Source organism: Mustela nivalis (assembly GCF_964662115.1).
Source record: "Mustela nivalis genome assembly, chromosome: 9".
Taxonomy (NCBI): domain Eukaryota; kingdom Metazoa; phylum Chordata; class Mammalia; order Carnivora; family Mustelidae; genus Mustela; species Mustela nivalis.
The window spans coordinates 114,788,444-114,796,106 of NC_139028.1; positions in this window are offsets into that span (position 1 = coordinate 114,788,444).

Consider the following 7,663-nt stretch of genomic DNA (forward strand, 5'->3'; position numbering starts at 1 on the left):
CAGTAGTGCAACTACTCATTGGCCCCCCGCCTCCTCCATGCACCCCACACCCCCATGCTCATGTAAGGAGAAAGGTTAGGGGACCCACCCAAGATCACACAGGGCTGGCCGGGAAGGACAGGGTTCAAGGTCTTCTTGCCCCTAAACCCTACTCTGTTGTCTACAGGAAACTCTATCAAAGTGCCAGTATGGCATCTGTCTGACCCTGGGATCATGACCTGAGCGGAAGGCAGGTGCTTAACTGACTGAGCCACCCAGGTGCCCCTAAAGATTTTATTCATTTGATAGAGAGTAAGAGAGCACGAGCAGAGGGGAGCAGGCTCCCCACTGAGCAGGGAGCCTGAAGTAGGGCTTGATCCCAGGACCTCAGGATCATGACCTGAGCAGAGGGCAGATGCTTAATCAAATGAGCCACCCAGGTGCCCCTTTTATTTTATTTATTTTTAAATATCTTAATTTTAAGTAATCTCTATGCCCAATGTGGGACTCAAACCCACCACCCTGAGATTAAGAGTCACCCGCTCCACCGACTGAGCCCCTATTTAATTAGGAGAAAAACTGCAGACAAACCGCTGCTGAGGGACATTCTACAAACTACCTGGCAGGTCCTCCTCAAAACTGTGAAGGTTGGGGCGCCTGGGTGGCTCAGTGGTTTGGGCTGCTGCCTTCGGCTCGGGTCAGGGTCCTGGGATCGAGCCCCGCATCGAGCTCTCTGCTCCGCAGGAAGCCTGCTTCCCTCTTTCTCTCTCTCTCTCTCTGCCTGCCTCTCTGCCTGCTTGTGATCTCTGTCTGTCCAATAAATAAATAAAATCTTAAAAAAAAAAAACTGTGAAGGTCATCAAAAACACTCGAAGGAAAAAAAAGACACTCGAAGAAAGTAAGGAACTCTATAGAAGGCATAAACTTTAGTTAATAATGTATCAGTATTGGCCTATTACTAGGGGTGTTCTATAGAGTTCCTTACTTTCTTCCTAATGTTTTTTGGTCCGGAATCCCTTCCAGGACACGAGATACTACATTTGATGGTCACGTCTCCTGAGACTCCTCTGGCTGTGACAGTTTCTTAGATTTTCGAGGAGAAATCTTGTGTTGATCGGACATCCTATTGTCTATGCTGGGGAAGGACCCCATGATCCTTCAGCTGAGAACCTCTAAGGACAACTGTCAAAGCTGAAACCGTGTACCTCCACCGGTGTCTGGATGGCAAAAGGGCTGAGGGCAGGTCCCCGAGGCTTAGCGAAGTGCCCCAGGGCCTCCCTTGGAGGCCTTTAATGTTCATTAAATGCACGTGGGCTCTCAAAGCCTGAAGGCCCCACCTCTGGGCAAGACGGATAACTGAATGCGATTTGTGCAGACTTGTGAAATTCGAGTTCTGAGCCGAAGCCGAGACCCAAAAGAGCCAGGGAAGACCTCCTGGGGTTTAAACAAACAGACGCCAGCCTCTGACAATAGAAATGTAAACAGCCCCTGATGGGCTCGCTCACACGTTGTCGCTCTTGGGGACGCGTCTGCCCAAGCCCAAATTCACTGACCCTCGGAGTCCCGGGAAGCCAGGACACAGCAGTCAGTTATCACGTTTCAAACCAGAGCTAAGTACTCTGGCCCAGATGAACTCAGTTCAGAGCCCCCGAGTATGACCTTGCCCCTGGGCTGACCGCCTGCCCTAGGGACCCCGGGTTGGGATGGTCCAAGACGGGCCTCCTGAGGTCTTTGGGCTGTGGGCAGAACAGCCACCCAGCCCTCTCCAAGCTCACCCGCCCAGCTTCCCGCCCCTCTGCTCCGCCTTGAGCAGAAGGGATTATGGCAGGGATTAAAACCTGCGGGGGCGGGCGGAGATTACAAGGCCTGTGTCCCGAGGCCAAGGCGGCTGGGGCACAAGGCATAGCTGTGCACGGTCAGCGGGGGACCCCTAAACCCCTCACTCACCCGGCCCGAGCCTCTCGAAGCCTCTGGCCCAAGTTCTACCCGGCCCAGCCTCACAGGGTGGTGGTCTGTGGTCACCAGCGTGTGGGGCGGGGCGCCGGAATAGAGGGTCGTGGTGGAGGTAGGGGAAGAATCTGGAGCTAAACCAGGCAGGGGGACCCTGGAGAATTTTTGCCTCTGGGCTGAGGGTAGAGCAGGCAGAGAATCACAGGCGGGATGGAGAATGCCGCGGTGCATGTCCGGGCTGAAAACTAGTCAGGGCCGGGACTGAGACCTTCCCCTAAGGAGCAAAGACCCACCTCCAGCTCGGAGGTCACCCTGGCCCCCTTCCCCTGACGCTGCTCCGTCAGCTCCCACCAAGTACCCGCTGGACACCTAGAACATCACTGTCACTCCGAGCTGTGGGCAGGACTCAGGACAAATCTCCCTTTGGGAAGGGGCCCAGGCCCCACAGCCATGTATCCACTCTCTAGAGGACGCTCTGCCCCAGTCCCACAAAGCTGCCCGGACTCCTGCGGGCTAGCCCGCCTTGCCTGCCGCGCTCCCTCCTCGCCCACCCTGGAGAGAGCCGCGTCCGCCCCTGTCGTCGGAGCTCCAGGGGGAGCCTGCTGGCAGCCAAGGGAGACTGGGGGTCACTGCACCTGTGAACACGGAGTGGCCTTCCCGTGCTGGGGCCGCGCTCTGCTGTCTGCGCTCCACAGCAGCCCCTGCCAGCCCCTGGCCCACTGGGCACAGCTGCTGAGGGGGCTACAGAAAAGGCACCTTAGGGGTGCCTCCTGGCTCAGTTGGTGGAGCCTCGACTCTTGATCTCAGGGTCCTGAGTTCGAGCCCCACACTGGGTGTAGAGATTGTTTGAAAACAAAATCTTTAAAGGGGTGCCTGAGTGGCTCAGTCGGTTAAGCGGCTGCTTTTGGCTCTGGTCATAATCCCAGGGACCTGGGATCAAGCCCCGCATCAGGCTCCCTACACAGGGGAGAGCCTGCTTCTCCCTCTCCCTCTGCCTGCTGCTCTGCCTGCTTGTGATCTCTCTATCTGTCAAATAAATAAATAAAATCTTTTTTAAAAAGAGACCGTTAAAGATAAAATCTTTAAAAAGAAGAAAGGAAAGAAGGAAGGAAGAGAAAGGGAAGGGAGAAAGGAAGGGAAAACACTTGAGCTTCTGGCTGGGACTCTCTCAGAAGTGAGCAGAGTTTCAGTTTAGCACGCTTGTCGCACACCTTGGGGACTCTTGAGACAAAATAAAGCATGAGTTGTGTGCTCCGAAGTCTCTCCAGAAGGGCCCCTGTAAGGAGCAGCTCTTTATCCAGAACATCACTCAGGACCCCAAGAGCCACGGCATCAACCCCCGGCACAGCCACGCTGTGACAGCTCAGGGCTTTGTCCAAGAGGATCGCAGTCTGTCCCAGGACTACGAGCCCCGTCCGGGCCCCGAGACTACATGGAGGCCGCTGCTGCCTGAGACTCAGTATCCTGACACAAACATAGGTCAAAGAGGACAATGGACATGGGTTACTTTCTGGCTGATAATTCTAGTGCTGTAGCACAGCACAACTAGAAGCTGCTGAACCCTTCAAGGAGAGAGGAAGGGGTAGGAGTGGTGGGCAGGCAGGACTGCCGGCATGGGCATGGGGGAGGCAGGTGCCCTGGGGCTTGGGCGTGGGCCGGATCGGAGGGCGGGCGGGAGGCAGGAGTGTGTGGGAGTGCGGGTGTGGGAGCAGGGCTTGCCTTCCCACGGCAGGATCAGACCATAGGACTCTGCTTCCCGCATCCGCCTCCACTCCCAGGCTGCTGCCACGCCCTGCCCCAGCAGCGGTCACCTCCCTCCATCATTTATTGTGGCCTTTCTCATCTCCTCCCCTGGCCTGCACTTCTGCTCCAGAGAAAGGGCCATGTCTTCCTCATCCTTTGCAAACCTAGTGCTCCCCCGCACCTGACACAGTGGCTCCCATCTTGGGCCCCTCTGCTTGGCAGGTGCACCTGTCTCATCGCCTGGCTTGCCACAGCGCCTGCCCCTCTCCCTACTTGCCATGCCCCCAGCTAGTGACGCCCAGGGAAAGTTCTTCGTCGCCCTGTTCCTGCCCTTCACCCAGGCCTGCCCGTCCAGTTCACTTCGCTGGGAGAGTCTCCTGCAGCCCTCCGAGAGTCTCATTCACACTTGTCACGGAACACACGCAGCCTTCTGGGTGTTTGTAGAGCAGGAACACAACCTCACCTGTATTTTTTTGTTCAGTGTATTTATTTAAGTAATCTCTACACTCAATGAGGGGCTTGAACTCACGACCCCGAGATCAAAAGTCGTATGCTCGGGCGCCTGGGTGGCTCAGTGGGTTAAAGCCACTGCCTTCGGCTCAGGTCATGGTCTCAGGGTCCTGGGATCGAGTCCCACATCGGTCTCTCTGCTCAGCAGGGAGCCTGCTTCCCTCTCTCTGCCTGCCTCTCCATCTACTTGTGATCTCTCTCTGTCAAATAAATAAATAAAATCTTTAAAAAAAAAAAAAAAAGTCGTATGCTCTACCGGCAGAACCAGCCAGCACCCCAATAAAAGTTTAAAGGGCACCTCTGGCCGCCAATGAAGGCCAGGGAGGCAGGTGAGATGCTGCTGCCTGGCGAGGAGGATTGGGGGGTGGTCCTCCGCTCTCCAGCCTCCTTCCCCCCACCTCTAAGCCAAGCAGGCTACCTCTGATCAGGATGCCTCCTCCTGGGGTGGGACTTCGGCATGGCAGGTTCTCTTTCCAGCTGGCCTTCCTTTACCACATTGGCAAGTTCATATTCAGAACCCATCAGGCCTAGAGAGCCTCAGTGAAGAAGTCACTTGGGTCCAACGACATTTTCTCTCTGGAACCGACGGCTCTCCTCTAATGCCCACCATACCTCTGTGTCCCAGCTCTCTCAGAGAACCCAGAGAGCCCTCCCCGCACTGCATTGCACAGCCCTGGAAGGGGTGGCCTGGCCCACCCATGGCTTCCCAGGAGCCCCATTCTATGTCTCTGCCCGAGGGCTGCTTCAGCTGCTAACTCGGTGAAAGGGCTGGGGAGCTCGTGGCCTCTGGAGGCCACTGTCCACCAATGACAGATGGCAGTTGGTGGCTAAATGAAACTGTGAGGCCTCTTCTGCACCATCTCCCAGAGGCCCCAGCCAGGCTGAGCTCCCGTGGCTCACTGGGGTAGCTGTTTGATGACACACCTTCTGTGGGCCTTCTTCTCTTCCTTGTCTAACTCCCCCACCTCCCCATCAGTGCTCCCTAGGACCCCTTCCCTCATCAACTACTTGCACTTGAACCCTTGTTCTGAGTTTTGCTGCTGGGTAAACTCAAGTGAAGACACACGCACCGGCTTACGTGAAGACCAGAGCCTGTCACGTTTCTCTTTCCTCCACCCCCACCCCCGCCCCCGTCCCTGGTACACAGTACCTGACACGTAGGAAACGAAAATCATGAACCAACCTGCGGTTCTTCTGAATTCCTCCTTGGACTCCACATCTGCGTCGGAATCCAACAGCATCCTTAACCTTTAGTCGGCAGAGATTGAGCTCTCAGATTGAGTCAGAGTTCTTAGTGGCAAGCAACAGAAAGGGACTCTGACTAACCAAAGCGGACCAGGAATTTGACCTAAGTGTGCATGTGTGCGGGGGGCGGGGGGAGCTGGCCCCAGAACTGACTGGGGTTGGTGGGAAGCCGGGGAGCTTCACCTGGTTCAGGATTGACATCCTGAAAAAGAGGGTCTGCCGGGTCACACCTAAGTCACAAGCCCCCCACCCCCAAGAGGAGGTGAGCAGGGCCGGCGCCTTCAGCTTCCATAGAAGGGAGACGCCACTCCTCTCCCTTAAGACTCCCCGAGAGGCCTCTCCAACCCTTTTGAACGGAGTTGGGTAAGGACCCCCAAGAAACGCAGCGTTCACCAGCCTCTCCTCAGGCTTTCCTCCCACGCACAGGGCGAAGCTCAGCCTGTGAGTCACCGCCACCCTCCTCATTCCACGCCCTCTGCCAGACACTGGTCTTTCTTGCCCGCTCTCCGCGCTTCCCATTCCTCCGTCACCACCTCAGTCTAGTCTGTGGCCATCAACCCTCCCCATTCCCGGCTTCTAGCAACTGCTGACATGGTGCCCAGCTGGTGGCCACAAGTGCCCTATCTCTTGCCTTGAGTATAGGCTACAGCCCTTCCTAGAGCCTTGCACAGCTGCCGGCAACCAGCCTGTTCCCAGGCTAAACTCACCAGCCGCTCTTCTCCTCAGGCCCCTTGCGCGGCCTCCTCTCTCATCGCCTCCACCGCTGGCTGGGCCTTCGACGTCACTCAATGTCCTCTTCCATCGCTTCGTCCTGTCTGCGTTGTCACTCTGATGCCAATACCTGGTGCCTGTGATGTCGTCTTCTGAGAGTTACTTCACAAGTTCCACAACTTTCCTCACAGGCCCTCTAGCTGGTTCCTGTGCCTTTGGCCCCTACCCAGGGGCCTCCTGTCACGTTCATTACCTCCAGGAGCATTAGTGAGGAAACGGCTGTTTTCGAGGGCTGATTCCAGACGCACTGGAGGAGACCGGGACACAGCCCCAGTCTTTAGGGGGCTTATCCAGGAGGGAGAACGAGACACACTCATTGGAGATTTTCTTTTTCTTTTTTAAAAGATTTTATTTACTTATTTATTTGGCAGAGAGGGATCAAAGGTAGGCAGAGAGGCAGGTGGAGAGAGAGGGGGAAGCAGGCTCCCTGCTGAGCAAGGGGCTGGGTGCGGGGCTCGATCCCAGGACCCTGAGACCATGACCTGAGCCAAAAGCTGGGGCTTAACCCACTGAGCCAATGAGGCCCCCTCCCTGGAGATTTTCAAAATCCAAAAGATCATGCAGTAAATGCCAAACTGGGTGGGTGGTTTCCAGCCCTGTCCGAATCTACATGGGACAGCCGGGAAGGCCTGGGGCACGTGACTGAGGACCCTGGAGGGGGGCCCTGGAGGAGGGAGCATAGCCTGAGCCGGTCTGGAGGGAAGGAGCATGAGGAGACCTCGTTCCTCACAGGGGAGTCCAGGGAAACTCCAACCGCGAGGTTGCTGGCCAGATGGTGTGGGAAGGTCAGGGCTGCAGTAGCAGCGGGAGTCGCCCCCACTGAGATGATATTCAATGTTAGGAGAATAAATGAGAACTTGGAGAGAAGGACGAGCTGAAAGCTGAAGGCCAGGCCGTGCAGAACGTCCGAGGGGCAATGGTGGGAGAGAAGGAGGAGGGAGGGCAGAAACACTTGTTTATTGGTCTGCTGGAGCCATCATGGCCTGCTTTGGACTCTTCCAAGCTCTCCTTCCTCACTGACCTCTGGCATGACCAGTGGTCACAGGAGGCAGGTGCTTCCCAAATCCACCCCGTTCTCCCTCCCAGGAAGTTCAGAGCAGTAAGACTTGGCTTCTGTCAGAAAGGGACTGGAGCTCCAAAATCTACCGCCGTGTCTTCTCCATCCCCCAAACAAACTCGTTTCCTTCCCATCCCAACCCCCACTCCCCATCCTGTCTTCCCTCTGCTCTTGTCTCCAGAGCAGAGTTCTATGAGGGAAGGAGAGACACTTGACATCTTTTCTTCCCATTCGATCTCGGCTTGTCGGGTTCTGACCCCACCCCTCCCACCCCCATCTGCGCTGACACTGGTGTCAAAGGTGATGTCATAAGGGTTCCCCACCCTGGGGTGGGCTTCCAGCTGCGTAGGAGCCCTCCCCCCCCCATTTGCCCCCCCCCCATGCTGCTTTCCTTCTTTGGGTCCTACC